Consider the following 17,592-nt stretch of genomic DNA (forward strand, 5'->3'; position numbering starts at 1 on the left):
CCTGGAGGTTTGTGTGCCTGTGTGTGTGTCCTCCAAATATAAACAATGTTTAAATCTGGTTTGCTTTTTTACAGATCGATTTCCCAAAATTGGAGGCCCAAGGAGTCCTAGTGGACAACAACTTATATATGAGCCAGCAGTGTGTAGCAGCTGCCAAAAAAGTCATTCAGTCATGGGCTGCATCAAAAGAGAGATACTATGAAGATCATATTAGGTATTACTTCCACTTAATAATATCTTGGTGAGACCACAGTTGGAATACTGCATCCAGTTTTAGTAACCATGTTAGAAAAACTATGTTGAGATTCTAAAAAGAGTGCAGAGAACAGTATCAAAGATTATTAAATGGCTGGAGGCTAAAACATATGAAGAACAGTTGCAGGAATTGGGACTGGCTAATCTATTGAAAGGAAGGATTGGGGTGACATGATAGCAGTCTTCCAACATTTCAGGGGCTGCTGCAAAGAAGAGGGGGTGAACTTGTTTTCCAAAGCATCAGAAGGCAAGTCAAGAACCAATGGGTGGAAACTAATCAAAGAGAGATCCAACCTAGAACTAAGGAGAACTTTCCTGTCATTAAGAACAATAAACCAGTGGAATGAAGAAGCTTCTTGGATGAAAAGTGAAACATCTTCAAGGAAAAACAAAATCCAGTTGCCTTTTGGAAAAAGAATCTTTGGGACAATCTTGACCTGGATGACTGAGAACCTCCATAGATACTAATAGAAAAATAATGTTTCTTTATCCAAAATATGCCACCCTTATGATTCTCAGAATTAATGGCCACCTATTAACATCATTTTCATCTTACTTCTGTTTAGTGTTAGTTAATCTCAAAGTACGTTTTGCACAAACAATTCTAACTGTATCATGTCTAAACTCACAGGCTATTCAAAGTAGGTGTAAAGGATTTTACTCTGCTAGTCGTTGCTGATTATATGGAATCATGTTCATGTCTTTTTGAAGATTCATTGAGTGAGAGCTGTCTGAAGATATCTCTGGCAGCATGGTATCAAAAGTGGGTATGGAGAAGTAGAAATGATATTATAGGGGGGGGTTAATATCATGGCATATTGATTGTGTGAAAGGGGTGAAAGGTTTTAAAGATTTCCCCCCCCAGATAATTAAAGAATTATGATAAAAGATCATTAGCTTTGCCCATTTGCTGCCTTTAAATCAAAGTAGCATACTAATATACCACTAATTCATTAGCAGACCAACACAATGCCACACATTGTATACAATGCCCATCACAAAGAGACATCAGTATGAAACATGGGTGGGGGGAGGGACGAAACTTCTGCCAGACCATTTAGGAAGCCACTGAATTAGATGAACAGATTATCTAACTCAGCTTCATGTGAAATTTGTCTGACAGAAACACAACAACACATGTCATTGCTGTCTTGTTTTACCTAATATTTCATTAGCAAACAAAACAAAACAAGAGTTTTGCGGTACAAGAGTTCATCAATCCAGAAGACTATGAAAAATTGCTTTGTTCTCTTTTCATTTTGAGTGGGCTTCCATCACCAGAGAGTGAATTTTGCAGTAATATTTGTGTAAAGAATTGCTTCCGTAATAATTTACAGGGGATTAAAATGGTTTCCCAGCTCAGGGTCTCCTTTATAATTAAAACCAGATCATTAACTCAGTTGGGCATCACTGCTCATGAGTGAAGGGACATTCCAGGACACAGAGGGATATTGCCAAACTAATTGTTTTTGACACTGACAATATTATTAAAGATCCCCTTTGTATTGTCAGGTAACATTGCAATCACCTGAATTCTATATATATATAAACAGTTAATGAAGAAATAATACTGGAGTTTCAAAGCATATAAAGGGGACATAGTTTTAGATTTATTGTGTTTAAGTTCAGAGGCCATATAAATCTATTTAATAAACAAACAAAAAAAACATAAAATCCATAATAATGTCCTTGCTTGCTCTAAATGCAAATGTTTTAAGAAGTGATTTTTTTTATATTAGCATTTTTATAGTGTAGTGCTCCATTGCTTCTTACTGCTGAATTGATACACTGAATAGAAGCCTTTCATGTGCTTAAGAGCCATGGTGGCACAGTGGTACTTCTGCAGATCACCGGCTGCCAGCAGTTTGGCAGATCGAATCTCACCAGGCTCAAGATTGACTCAGTCTTCCATCCTTCCGAGGTCCCTAAAATGAGGATCCAGATTGTTGTGGGCAATGTGCTGACTCTGTAAACCCCTTAGAGAGGGCTGTAAAGCATTATGAAGTGATATATAAGTCTAAGTGCTACTGCTATTGTTTGACTATTTTGCTAGGTCAGGGATGCCAAAATCGTTGAGGGCCGCATCAGGGATGTGTTTGACCTTGGGGGACTAGATGGCATGGCCCAGGTGGATGTGGGCAGCTCGATGTCACTTGTGTCAACTCAACATCACTCATTTTCAGCCACGATGGCCTGCTACAGCTCTCTGCCAACAAAAATGGAGCCCAAGAATGCACAAGCTCTGTTTTCACTGGCAGAGGGCTTCAGGAGACTGTCATGGCCAAAAACGGCCTTGGGAGGGCTGCCCTGGCAGAGGCATTGCAGGTCAGTCCTTCACTGTTTCCAGGGCAGCCTTCATGGGCCAGATCAAAGCACCCCAGAGACCAGATTTAGCCCACAGCCCTTGAGTTTGACCCCCTGTGCTAGGTTATTGCAAACATAATTTCAGTTCCGCTTTAGAAGCTTGGGTGTTTTGTTTTGGGGGTGGAGGTGAGGGAGGACTGCAGGGGTGGGATAGTGAGGCTAATTTCCAGTTATTTCAAAATAATGTATAATTATCCTGTACCATAAAGGATTGGCTAATGATTATGTGCCATCAAATTTCTGTGCACTCATACATAGTCATAGGATCCAATAGGTCAGTGGTCCCCAACCTTTCTGGCACAAGGGACCAGTTTCATGAACATATTTTTTTGCCATGGATTGCAGGTGGGGGTGGGGTGGGAATGGTTTTGCAAGCAACCTATATTCTGTGCATGTGCAGATGAAGCTTCATTAGCTCACCTGCCACTTACACATCCAATTTCTAACAGGTCTGCTACAGGGGTGGGTTTCAATTTTTTCACTACTGGTTCTGTGGGTGTGGCTTATTTTGTGGGAATGGTTTGGCAAATTTATCTTTCAGATTGGAGATGGGAAATAAAATATACTGTAAAACTTTTTTTAAAAAAAAAAAGGCCAAAGAAAGCAGCAACCTGAGCCATGCCGAGCTGAACACAGGAGAGATAGAGGGTCCAAAGAGAGTGTGGTTTTGTTCACTGCCTGTGAGTTCCAGGGGAGGGACAGCAGCTGAGTGAGCAAGACAGGAATCTGCTGGCTGCAATGCACCCTGCTCACGAGTAAACTGCAGATTAGAGGCAGCCGGCAGATCCTGGCATGCTTGCTTGGCTGCTTGACCCCCCTCCCGGAATTCGCAGGCAGCAAACGAAACTTCCACCTCCTGCCTCTGTGTATCGAGGAGGTGGGAAGGCTCAATCCCACTTAGGAAATGGTGGTTGCAAAGCCTCGGGGCTCCCTGTGCAGCCCATGCTGCTTACCTGTGTGTGGGCACTAGAAGGCAGTTGTGTGGATGCACGTGGTGAAAACAAGGCATGATGAGCGTTGGAGCGAGCCGATACAGGGGCGTGGCCAGCCAGCCATCACTACTGGTTTGGCGACGCATGCCCAATTATCACTACTGATTCTCCCAAACCGGTCTAAACCGAGAGCAACCCACCTCTGGCCTGTTAGATCCTGGGATCTGGTGGATTGGGGGCCTCTACTTTAGGTCTTCCAACAATGTACTCTATTTAATATAATTGAGTCCATCTATCTTGTGGCTGGCTATCCTCTTCTCCAACTTTCACCAGTATTACTGTCTTTTCTAGAGAGCTAGATCTTTACATATTATGTCCCTGTTATGATAATTTGAGTTTGGTGATTTGTACTTTGAGTGAGAACTCTGAGTTGATTTATTCAACAATCTTCCCTCCCACCCTTAGATGAAAATTGTATCATGGGAATTAGGTGGTTTTCTTCTTCACCTTCAGCTTAACATGGAACTTGCAATGAACACTCTGTGATCTGTTGCATAGCCTGCCCTAGCCAAATCTTTCCTGCTATAACTGAACATTTTTATTGCCTTCTACCAATATAATCCATTTGATTTCTGATGATTTCTGGCACTCCATCTGGTGATGTCCATATAGGTGTTGTTTTAATTGTTTGAAAACTATGTTATAAATAAAGAAACCATTGGACTAGCATAAATATAAGTTATTTTCTTGCTTCATTTTGGTTTCTTAAGTCATACAGTCCAAGTACATTTTCTTCCTTAATATTTCCAGTTTGGCATTCCAGTGTCCAGCCACAGGCAGCATATTTGCTTGCATGTTCTATGGGTTTCAAATTGAACTTTATCATGAAACCTATCAACCTTTCTTCTTCAACATTAGTAATAGGGATAAAAACTTGGATAATCATAATAAGGGCAGTGTAATTGTTATTAATCAGCCATTGATTGCACTGTAACCAACTTTTGTTCATTCTGGGCTTCTAATGGCCTGAGTAGTAAAGAGTATAATTTTCTGACTGAAATTGTCTAATTCTATTCCATCTCAACTCATGTATACTCAGCTTAAATATACCTGTCAATGTGCAGGTAATTAATTCATTTTTGACTGTGTAGAACTTTCCATGTTCGTGCTTCTTACCTCCATGTTCCCATGGTTACTGTAGGGTCATTTAATAATTTAAACCATATTCATATATATTCAATACTAGTTTAGTCTGCTTCATAACACAGACACATGTATGCTTTGTATTGGTTGTTTATAATTTCTTTAACTTATTAGTTTGGCTGCAACCCTAAGTCAAATTTATGAAATTGCTTTTATGAAATAATGAGCAGTATTTTTATGTGGGAGGATGATAAAATGCACAAAGGGTATAGTTTTAATTTCATAGGCTACAAATTTATCAAAGATTACCTTAAGAACTCGGTGCACCAGAACAAAGATATGAAGGATTGAAGCTGCTCTTTTTAAATGTATATGAATACCGTGTTTCTTTGAAAATAAGACCTATCCCGAAAATAATCCATTGCCTGATTTTTAAGCATGGGTCTAAAATAAGCCCTGCCCAAAAATAAGCCCTAGTGAAGGAGGCAAATGTGGCCAGCAGAGGAAGCAGCAGAACCACATGTCCCCTCACAAACATGGACAGCAATCCCTGAGGCAGTCCTAAGCATGGTGGCTCTTTCCCTTCCCCAGTCCCTTCATGGAGTCTCATTTCCTTGCTGCCCCACCAGCATAACTCCATTGGCCAAATCTGTGTGTGGGAGGGGCACACAGTCTGACTAAGTGGCTTCTTAATCACAACCTTGTAGATTGGCTGAGCCAGTGACGGGCAGGACCTGCCTCTCATTCAGTCTCTCCAGACACCTGGAAGTGTTTCCGGTGCCCTCTCATCAGCACTGGCCCTGCCACAGTTGAGGGCCCTCTCTTCTAAAGCTCACCTTGTGGCTCTGGAGCAGGAGGCAATCACAGTTTGCAATCTACCAGGCCTAAAGCTTGTCTCTTGTTCAGCCTCAAACTACCATACGATGAGGCAGAAAGCCGTGCAGTGCATCAGGATCACCTTCTCATCCTTCCCATGCCTCCGGCTAGCTGCTGGAGCTGCTCCTGCTGGCCTCATGGAGACTCTTTGTCCTCCTGGCTTTGCTGCTCTCAGGCTCCCTGCAGCTTCTGTGGGTAGGAGGTCTGTAGAGGCCTTGCAGTGGGACAAAAGAGATATGGGGAGATCAGCCCTTTCTCCCTTGCACCCCAAAACCCTGTCTTCCCTGGCTGCTAAGGCCCCAGCCTACAACCCCTGTGATAGAAAGGTGAGCAAGACATTCCTCAATGCTGCCAGTATACTATTCAATGCAAACCATGCAAAGCAGCCTGCCCTGACCCTCTTGGCTCCAGTGGTGATTCCAGACATGTAGCTTCTACAGCTTCTACAGATCACCCCCCATACCATAATTGCTGCTTCTGGCCTCTTGGCTAGGCTGCTCCTACCTGGCACAGACCTCCAAGGTCTCCATCTGTGCTGCTGCAGGGCTGCCACATTGCTCCTGCCCACTGAAGCCGTACAGGACAGGTCAGTGGCGCAGCCCAAAGCTTTATGAGGAGTCAGCCATATTTACTTATTTTCAGGTAGTTTATTCAAAGCATTTTTGAATTATATGTATAAAGGCATGCTTTGGCAAGGTGGGATCCCCAGTTCTCGAGAAAGGCAGAACCATTATCTAAACACTGATGATATCAAATATCTATCAATGCCAAGCATGGGAAAAAATTGGTCACATGTCTATTCACTCAAACATGGAGGAAGAAAAGTCCTAGAATTTACAACACACACACACACACACACACACACACACACACACACACACACACACACTGATTGATTTCTGAGTTGTGAATAGGCAAATGTTTTACATATTTATTTCTATCTTGTCTGAAATAAAGTATTTTATATAACTGTATCAATTTTGAAAACCTTTGCTATATAAACCTCCTTTATAGAGGTTTAAGTGTCTGGAGAGTTAAGATTTATTGCCATGTCTGGTATGAAATATGAGAATATATAGGCTTCACATCATGAACTATATGATTTTAGCTAGAATCTTAACAGTTGAGCTGCAGTAGGAATGTCAAAGGAAAATATCCTGTTTGTTTTAATGGAAGACTTGCAGGTTTCCGTTCTTAAGTAAGGTTTAATCACTTGCAGAATTCTGGCACACCTCCTATTTCTTTCATTCTGCAAGTTGAAGTACTTTGCAGTTGAAGCAATATTTCCAGATGCTTTCTGTCTCCAGAAGCATGTAAATTCAGTTATACATACCTAAACCACCAGAGGCCACTTCAAAGGATTATAAAATCATGTGGCGTTATAGATAATCTTGGAGATTATCTAGTCCTTTTCCAATTCAGGGATTCACAGATTAAATTTTAATTCACAGAGGAACATACAGCCTTTGGTTAAACATTTCTAGAGGATAATTCAACACCACTTTAAGCAGTCTGTGCCATTGATGAATATTCTTACCACAATTTCTTTCAGTCTCCAAGTGAAACCTTATTGATTAAATGATAGATTTATTGTGTGCCATCAAGTTAAAATTAACTCTATGCAATCACATACAGATAATTTCTGCAGGATAATTTATCCCTAATTTGGCCCTATAGGCCTTCCAATTATGCACCCATCATTTCATCTCATTATACATTTCCAAATTGATTATAGCCATCCAACTCCAATGGACTCTGTAATCGATCCATCTTGCTGCTGATCTTCCCGTTCTTCTCTTTCCTTTTCCCTTTCAGAACATTAGAACTAGATCTTCATATATTGTGTTAACAGTAGGATAATTTGAGTCTGGTAATTTGAGAACTCTGGGTTCATCCATTTGTTTTTGGTTTTTTTTAGCATATTGGGAGAATTCCCGATTGCAATACTTTTTCTAGCTGGCTTCTTCAAAGTCCACATTTTGTTTCCATTGAATGTAATGGGGAATTCCATTGCCTGCACTGTTCTGAACTTTGTAAATATAGGCAGAGATGGGTTGCTCCCGGTTTGGTCCTGTTCAGCTGAACCAATAGTGGCGGTGGTGAGAGGCTCTGCCTAGATACTACTGTGCATGTGCAGAAGCGTCGCATGTGCATGAGAGCAAACAAATGCACAGGAGCGAACCAGTAGTAAAACTGATACAAAACCACCACTGGATATAGATACATTGCAGCATATGAATATCTTTTCCAAGGTCTTCATATGCTAGTCACAGACTATTTCTTGATTGCTTGTTCCTTTACTATTGAGGTTCTTTGCATAATGTGTTCAAAATAAAGAATTTGAGCCCACTTACCTGAGCCTTATGGAGAACATTGGATAGACTTGTTCTATGTTTAGTTTTTTTGGCTAGTTATACAATTATCAGTAGTCTTTTTATTTTATTTCTTCAAAATCCAACTTTCACTTCCATAGAGTGTCACAGGGAAAATAATCACATCTGCATTTCTTTTCCAAGCTTTCACTGCTATCTCATCAAGTGAAAATTGAAAACTACTTTGCAATTTGAATCCATTATTGCTTATTCTATCTTCTGGAATAAATCTGAATAATCTCTACTGTTGTACATGATAGCCCTTCAGATACTTCAAGAGTACTGCTATTATTCCTTGTAGGCTTGCAACAGTTACAACCACTACTAAATTTTGCTGTGAGAACCCTTTTCATCTTTGCCATTCTTCTATGGATAAAGAAGACTGGTGTATTTAATTCCACCCACCCACCTGCTGAGATACGCAAATGTAGAACTTTGTATTTTTGCATAGCATGTATTTTTCCTGTTGGAATGCCTCTGGTTGGGTTTGTCCAACATTTCAGCTTGTCCAAGTGCCCTTTGACAATCTTGATATGATCTATCAGTATAATATATAATATAGTATCTTAATATTTATATTTGACAATCTTGATATTATTGATAGAAGTATTGATAGAGTGCTCCATCACTAGAGGCTTTTAAGAAGAGTCTAAACACTTACAACCATTTGTGTGGAATGATACAGGGTCTCCTGCTTGAGCAGAGTGTTGGACTAGAAGACCTCCAAGGTCCCTTCCAACTCTATTATTCTGTTTTGTTATTCTATTATCCTCTAAGCCATTTGATTTTGTCCCTACCTTTGCATCATCCATATATTGAACTGTCATATAGCAAATTCATATAGCTTTGTTTTTGTTGTTTGGGGGAATTAACACCTAACATGATTGTCAGATTGTTCCAAAAATGAACTTTTTGCAAATGTGGACATCCCAAGGCAATATATAACCCTATAACAGCAAGAATATTAATATTTATGATTAAATAATTATGCTATATACTGTAGTTGTCTGGCTGTATTAAAAAGTTGCAATAATTAAAATACCTCTTGATACGTACATTTATCCACATTATTAAACAAAAAAGGATCAATTGTCTTTTAAATGCTCTTCAAGCAGGCTGTTTGTTCTTCCTGGATTTCTCCCTGTCATTTCAAATTCTGCATTTGTCAGTCTTCTACCTCCTTTTATCATGTCACTGTCTTCTGGAGGAACAATGTGCCATTCATCGTGTCTCTCTTCTTTGCCTCTTGGCGGCAACCTGAACATTTGGTTACAGAAAGATGAAAAGAAGTGAAAATGTTCTTGTGTACCTGAAGACCTTGTTTCAGCTTACTTGGCAATTAATGCAAAAGCTGAGTGACTCATCTGACTATAACCTGATGGAGTGCCAGGTGGTAGTTGGTCCTTGCACTCTTTAGGAACAACAGATGGATAATATTGCATACAGGCATTTTGGTAGTAGCTCACAGTAAGATTTAGAAAGATAATGCAATCAGAGGGAGATTCTTTAGATTTGATCTTTCATATTCTCTTTGTGATGAATTTGAAGTAGAAGACTTGTTGAATGGAAAGGCTATTCATATGTCAATTGAGCAATCTATTTGCCACTGAAAAGTGTGATCATTTTACTTCAGTAGGCAACTGGAGGGACGGCTTTTGAGAAATGGTTGGCCTTTCTAATAAAAAAAAGATTACCTTGTTTCCAGTGCATCCAGAGGGCTCAAAAGGTTCTTTCACTAACCTTGGAACATTTATGATGGATTTGATGAGCAACTAAGCAATTCCTGAAAGGAAGTGACCTTATCTGGTACCACTGCCATCTCCGACCAGAGAGAGCCGGTTGCCACAGATTTATTATATTAATTCAGTTGACAGGGTAAGCAAGAGGATGGGACCATAAATCAAAGATGTAGGAACTTTGGACTTCCCTTCAGATGGTGACAATTGTCACAAGGTGACTTTTTATTTAGCTTTAACAATCCCCTGCATCCAACACAAAATGACTCTCCCACACATAAATGTACATAAACTGATTTCTACATTAGCTAATCAATGCCTAAAATGATATCGCTTCTGATAGTTGAGACCAAAAAGAATCATACATTCAATGCTACTGCCTAGCTACAAAGAGCATTCCAGCTCTTAAGTTGCTCTTCTCCCACCCATCTGATAACAATTTCATATTTACAATACAACTATTACATTGTAGTATTTGTTCTTAATACTTACATAGAAACTATTACGCCATGCTATTATCCATTAGTATCAAGATATGGAAGTAGCTATCATATCCATTCCACAGTATTTTGATCACACAGTTCTTTAAGATAACCAAATGGGTATTTTAGATGAGTGTTTTTTCAGAGTTATAGTATAATTATAACATTAAAACTATACAAAGTGAAAAAAAATTGAAAAAGAGAAGATAAAATACGCAGGGAAGAAATAAAGGAAAAAGTAGAAAGAGAAATAGGAAAAAAAGGATATAGTAAGAAAAAGAAAATAAATATAAATAAGAAGATGTCTCTCATTTTTATCACAACATATATGAACAGCTTTAGTAACTTATCACCTTCTCTTAAAATATAACACATGATGTCTTCTTCCCATATCCCATCTCTTATCTATTAACAAATCTGCAAAGTCTTGTCATTTCAGTTCTGATGTCAGTAAAAGATAACAACATATCTATTTTAGCCTTGATCAAATAAAGCAACTTACCATATTTTTCAGAGTATAAGACACACCTTTTTCCCTCAAAAAAGAGGGTGAAAATCTGGGTGTGTCTTATACACTGAATACAGCAATTTTTTTTTGCCTCCCAGAACTCTGCCCCTTGGCAAAAATGGCTGTGCATAGCTTTTAGGAGGCTTCCAGAGTGCTCCTAGGAGGTGGGGAGGGCAAAAATGAGTGAAAAACAGACCATTTTTTTGCTTCTTTTTGCCCCTCCCTGCAGCCCCCAGGAACACTCTACAAGCCTCCTAAAGGCTATGCACAGCCATTTTTGCCCCGCTTTTTTGACAAAAACCAACCCATTTTTGGGAGGTCTGCAGAGTGCAAAAACTTTTTTTTAATTTGACTCTTCAAAATCTTGGTGCATCTTATACTCCGATGCATCTTATACTCCAAAAAAATATCCAAAACCTGAATGAGAGGTTTGTGTAGTTCATAAAAACTCAAGTTTTTTTCAAGCAGATCAAAGCCCATCTAGCCAAGCATCAAGTTTTCCATAGCAATTAATTAGATCAGGCTTCTCTTTTTACTATCATGTATTGTTCTAAAACACATTTCACTGAATATGAAATTTATCATTTGTGAATTTGTCTAGCCTCTTTATTGGATCATGATCATACCTTGTGGCAGGGTCTCAAATTTTGTCTGCAATTTTCATTCCACTGATTGTGCAAAGTTATGCATATAGAATCTGTAATTGGACCTGACTTAATTTATTTTTTAGAGTGATCAAGGATGGATGATTTTACAGACTAAGAATATTCATGGTATGATGCTAATGAACTCTACTAATTTTTCTGCAATCATTCATTAATTAGAAGAATTTGTTTCACTAGCTTGACTTTGGACTTATGATTTATATAACATGAAACTACTATTGACAATGATGCATATTTTAAATGTTATCAACTCTATTATATTCTTTAATTCAAGAATATTGAAAAAAATAAAACCCACCAAAAGAATTCAGAAAAAGAAGTCAGGTTTTATTTTTTTCAATATTTTTGGGAAGAAGAGCAATGTTGAAATGGCCATATGTATGTATGTATTCAAGAATATCACCTATGTTGAAGCTCATTTGAACAATATGGTCTTTGTTATTGTTTGAAAACAGTAGAAAATATATGCTTTCCGTACCATCAAAATATAGAAAATTTCATACTACAGGGGCAACTGTATACAAGGTGCGCATACTCCTTTTATTACATAGAGATGGGATCCTCAATAGTCCTGCTTGGACTGAATGTAAATGAATGAATTAGACCCAGATGTCCAATGCACTGATTAGAGAACTGGGATAATGATGACTCTTCTATATTTTACAGTCATACCACTGCATTTTGAGTTACTTAATCAGTTACAAATGAGACCTGGGCAAAGCATCTTTAAGTGTGAACAATGATGGCACATACCATTGTGGTAGAGAGCATACAGCTGCTGCACCAGCTGAAGCTGGGTAAGATCCTTCTCTCTTCCCTCTATCTACTCCTTGATCAAGAAAAGTTAAAAACATCATGACTGTATTCATACTTAATTTTCAGCTGTATCTTTCTATTAAGCCATATATTTGCAACTATGAATTTAGAAATTCTTATATTAGAATATAGATTTGAGGTTAAGGCAGAGTAGAAACTGGGAGACCATGAATTTTACTCCTGCCCTTTGACCAAAGCACCAAAAACTGGTTCAATGACCGTGGGATTACTGTGCTTGAGTGAACTCTCCATTCTTCCTCCATACTCTGGGTCCTTGGTTTCCAAATGAGATGAAAAAGTTGCTCTCATCAGAAAAGAGGACTTTGGACCACTGAGCAACAGGACTTTGGACCACTGTGCTTCCTTAAGACCAGGGTCAATGCAGCCGTCTACCAGGAGATTTTGGAGCACTTCATGCTTCCTTCTGAAGACGAGCTTTATGGGGATGCTGACTTTATTTTTCAGCTGCCCACACTGCCAAAAGTACCAAAATCTGGTTCAATGACTGTGAGATTACTGTGCTTGATTGGCCAGCAAACTCGCCTGACCTGAACCCCATAGAGAATCTATGGGGCATTGCCAAGAGAAAGATGAGAGACATGAGACCGAACAATGCAGAAGAGCTGAATGCCACTATTGAAGCATCCTGGTCTTCCATAACACTCAGCAGTGCCACAGGCTGATAGCTTCTATGCCACGCTGCATTGAGGCAGTAATTGCTGCAAAAGTGGCCCAAACCAAGTACTGAGTACATATGCATGCTTATACTTTTCAGAGGTCCAATAGTGTTCTATGTACAACCCTTTTTTTATTGATTGCATGTAACATTCTAATTTTCTGAGATGGTGGATTTGGGGTTTTCATGAGATGTATGGCATAATCATCACAATTATGACAAATCACGGCTTGAACTATCTTGCTTTGAGTCTTATCTCATATATTAGTTTCACCTTTTAAGTTGCATTACTGAAATACATGAACTTTTGCACAATATTCTAATTTTTCGAGTTTCACCTGTACATTTCTATCCTTCCACCTTTGCACATTCAGGACTTTGGGAAAGAATTATATTTTCCTACAATATCTTTCCCTTTCTATACCATTTTACCCCTCTCTGAAATTCATCTGAGTTTTCCATTACAGAAGGAGGAATTCCTGTTGGGTATTTGCATCAAATTTTGCCACAAATGATTGCTGCTGACCTTAATTAAAAAAGAAAAAGCTTAAGAGATTATAACCGAACTCACTGCAGCTGTATCTATAAAATGAACAGCCTGCCTAGGAATCTATTGTGTCTACAAAATTCAAAAACTAAAACCTTTTTTTCTTTCTCTGTGTTAAACCATGAAACATACAAGGATCTGTTTTTTGAATCTTAATTTAGATTTGAGAAATGGGTTGGAACAGATTTCTCTGATTCAGTCCAAGTCTGATGTCTGAAGCCAGTCTTTTACCATATAGCTAATGTGTCCTTAACAATGTAAAGTGTGAATAAGATACATTATGCTGATCTATGACCATAATAAAGATTTTGATTTGATTTGAATAAGATAAGCATTCACGTCAAAACACATGAATGTAATTTGTGAACCAGTACACAAACTAGAACCAAATTATGTGCCAAAATCTCTATTTCTTCTCAGGTTTTGCAATATAATTTGGAACCGATACAAACTTCAAAAAACCCAAACAAATTGGAAGTGCAGGAAAAAATACAGAATTGAACAAAGTGTAAATTACTAGATTTTTCCCCCTACTATTTTCAAAGATAATTCATTTAACTAGAGAAGAGTGCAGACCTCCAAGTCTCCTTGAAGCGCTACAGAGATTAGCACTCTAGTATCAATGCCAGGAAAGGAACTGCTCCATTTCTAGAAATCCCTTAAATTCATAGAGAAAAAAAATGTGGGGCAAGTGTGGCTGGTTTTCACAGTCTCCTTACTTCATTACCTGAATTGGAATAGGGTCAGATTCTACTGCTTGCATACAAACAATCAGCAACAAAAAGAGCCATGATGGGTAAGGTGACCAGATTTTCAGATTGGTAAAGAGGGACACCTTTGACTGGGGGGGGGGGGCCTTGATTAAAAATTTTATACGGAGCAACAAAATTTTTCATACAACGCAAAAATAGTATTGTAACTTTTTTTATTTCAACATAACTACAATTTACAAATATAAATTGTAACTGTTGCCAAACATCAAAATTTTGATCACGTGACCATGAGGATGCTGCAATTGTCGCTAAGTGTGAAAATGGTCGCTAAGTGTGAAAAATGGTCATCAGTCACTTTTTTCAATGCCATTGTAACTTTGGTCACTAAATGAACTGTTTGAAAGCTAAGGCTAGCTTGCATTATAATGCCTTATGCTAGCTTACATTTTCAAGAAAGAGAAGCTAAACTCCTTATTAGAAATGAAATAGAAATGAATAGAGTAGAGTAGAGTAGAGTAGAGTAGAGTAGAGTAGAATAGAATAGAATAGAATAGAATAGAATAGAATAGAATAGAATAGAATAGTTTATTAGCCAAGTGTGATTGGACACACAAGGAATTTGTCTTTGGTTCATAGGGTCTCAGTGTACATAAAAGAAAAAAATACATTCATCAAGAATCATTAGCTACAACACTTAGTGATAGTCATAGGTTACTAATAAGCAATCAAATTATACTATTATACTAATCAAATTATTGGATTTTTTTTCAAAGAAACTCAGTATGTGCTTCCTGATTATTAAAAGTGCAAATTCAGTGTCAATGACTCCTGACTATTTAAAATATAGTCTAAGACAATTTAAAAAAAGAATCCACACAGAATAAAACTATTTTAAAAAATTCTATGCACAATAAATAAAATATTATTTTAAAATACATTAAAAAAGAAAAGAAAAAAAACCGCTCACTTACCAGCAGGCAGGCACTCCAAGTCAATCCAGAATGATATAGATGTTAATATCTGCGGACCACCAACATTTTCTCACAGACCACCAGTGGTCCACCACGGACCACTGGTTGGGGACCACTGCTTTAAAGCATAATCTGCAGAGGGGAAGACAGTTCCTAAATAGAACGCCCCCTTTAAAAAAAGTAAGATTTTTTTGTAAATGACTCAATGCAGCCAAGTTCATTATATGGCATCATGAAAGCCTTGTCACATCTTATTATGCCATCATCGCTAAATCTCTTTAGAAAGTCTACACGAATATAGTTTGGAAATCCCCCTATATTGCTCCTTTCCCATGACACCTGATGCTGGCAGGTAGACTGCCCTTGCCCACAGAAGCTGAAGAGGAGAAAATTGGATAAAGCACACCTTATTCATGCTGGATGAAAATTTAAATTTCTAACTTGCCTCTTTTGGGGAGGTAAGGGGGGCATCAATGCTCCCCAGGAAGACCAGCAGAATAATAATTTTAAAAAAGAGATAGACTTAATACGATAAATAGAGAAATGTGTAGAGAAATGTAAAGAATGAAGAGGGATGGATGGATGAAAAGGGGGAAAGATGAATTAGTTTTTAAGAGTCTGGGGCTGCAAAACGGGGGGTATTAATCTGTGTGTGTGTGTGTCTGTGTCTGTGTCTGTGTCTGTGTCTGTGTCTGTGTCTGTGTCTCTCTCTCTGTGTGTGTCTGTGTGTCCAGCCTTCATTCCTGCTCACTTCACACTGGATGCACAAAAAGAGCAGTCAAAATGTGTATGTGTTGTGGGTGTGTGTATGATTTTTACCAGCAACAAAAGGGGAATAGCAGCTAGCAGGGTCTTTTATTTGCAGCTGTTAAGTGCTCGGTTATAGCAATTATGAGATCTCAGGAGGAATGGGGGAACCTGGGGAGGGGGCACGGGGGGAGTGGGATCGGAGATCGCAAGGTAGGAAAGGGATAGATTAAAAAAATAAGAGGGGATCGTACGCCCCCACCCATGCACTCCCAACCCCATCCGACAGAAGGAGACGAGAGAAGAGCAGCAGAGAGAAGGAAATCTTCTCCATCCCCCACTGCCTCTTCTAAATTATACACACAGACACTGCCCTCCCCATCCCACAGCCCCAATTCCAGCTCCAGATCTCTCTCTCTTTTTTTCTCCACTCATCCCCCCTCAACCAAACAAACGAGCAAAGGAAATACAAGAAAAACAACTTTAAAATAAATAACTAAATGAAATCCAAGGCACGGGAGGAAAATTCCCCTTTCCCCTAATTCCCACTCCCCCCCATCCATCCATTTGGGGTGGATTTCTTTATTTGCAATAAATCCTGGGTTTTCCCCCTTTTTTTAAAGGAAGGAAAATGACAGATCTTCTCCCCCCCTCCCGCCCCCCCTCACCAAAAGGAGACCAGAGAAAAGCAATCAGATCGAAGGAAGAGAGATATGATCATGTTTGGAAGAGCAGGAGGGGAGGGAGGAGCCTCGCCCCTCGTCGGGCGCTGTGAGCAAGCTGAGTGGAGGGAGGGAAACCACTGCCCTCTAAAGGTCACATTGGGAATGACACTTCAGACAAATAAAAACTTTTTTTTAATGGCGTCCTTTTTAAATCGGGACTTTTTGAATACGCAGCAGGATTCGGGACAAATTTTGAAAAATCATGACTGTCCCGCCAAAAGCGGGATGTCTGGTCACCTTAACATTGATGGGCAAACACATGGAACTGGAAGTCAGGCAAACAATGTTGAAAGATTTGAGAGCCATGAGCATCGGTGTAGGACAGATAATTCTACATGATGTTTGCATGTAAATAAAGCTAAGACTCTACCGAAGCTTCAATGACACCAAAAGACAATGTTGAATAAGTGCTTTTTTTCTTGACACAAAAGTGATATCAGATCTGAAAAAGGCAAAGCGTTCTTCAAGTCAACCTTGATTTTCTGCTGACTTTAGTAACAGGTAGATGCAAATTTCCTTGCAACAATGTGTAAGTGGGCTACTGTTGTCTACTTCCAGGATGTTTGTTTGGTTCCCAGTCTGGCCTACAGGCCTGTTAATCCCAAATAGTACTTAGCAACTGAAGCCAGATAAGGTCTTAGACCTGATTTTATGGAGGCAAGTCCATGGTAAGCACCTATTAAATTTAATATTAAACATAAATATGACAAGGTGTCTGTACCAACAGTTGGGAGTTTAATTAAACTGAGAACTGTAACTCTTCTCCAGTTTTAAAAATCTATTAAATAGGAATGTGAAAATAATAGTTATTTTGCTTCAAAAACTATGCTGTCCCTAAATATAAAGATTAGAGTAAAAATGTAAACTTTTTGATTACATTATTGTATCAATTCTACTTCTGGGCCTTCAAGACCAAAATCATAAGCTCCAAAAACCTGTAAACCCCCTTTAAAAAGTTGCCCCACCTGTTGCAAAACATTTTTACTTTACTCTTCAGCTGAAAATCTCACCTAGCTTTTCCTGAAGTTTAATAATAGAGCTGTCACTATCCTCAGGGTCACAAT

Source organism: Thamnophis sirtalis, unplaced genomic scaffold, assembly GCF_051295495.1.
Source record: "Thamnophis sirtalis isolate CommonGarterSnake01/CBP01778 unplaced genomic scaffold, rThaSir2_p1.2 scaffold_6, whole genome shotgun sequence".
Lineage (NCBI taxonomy): Eukaryota > Metazoa > Chordata > Lepidosauria > Squamata > Natricidae > Thamnophis > Thamnophis sirtalis.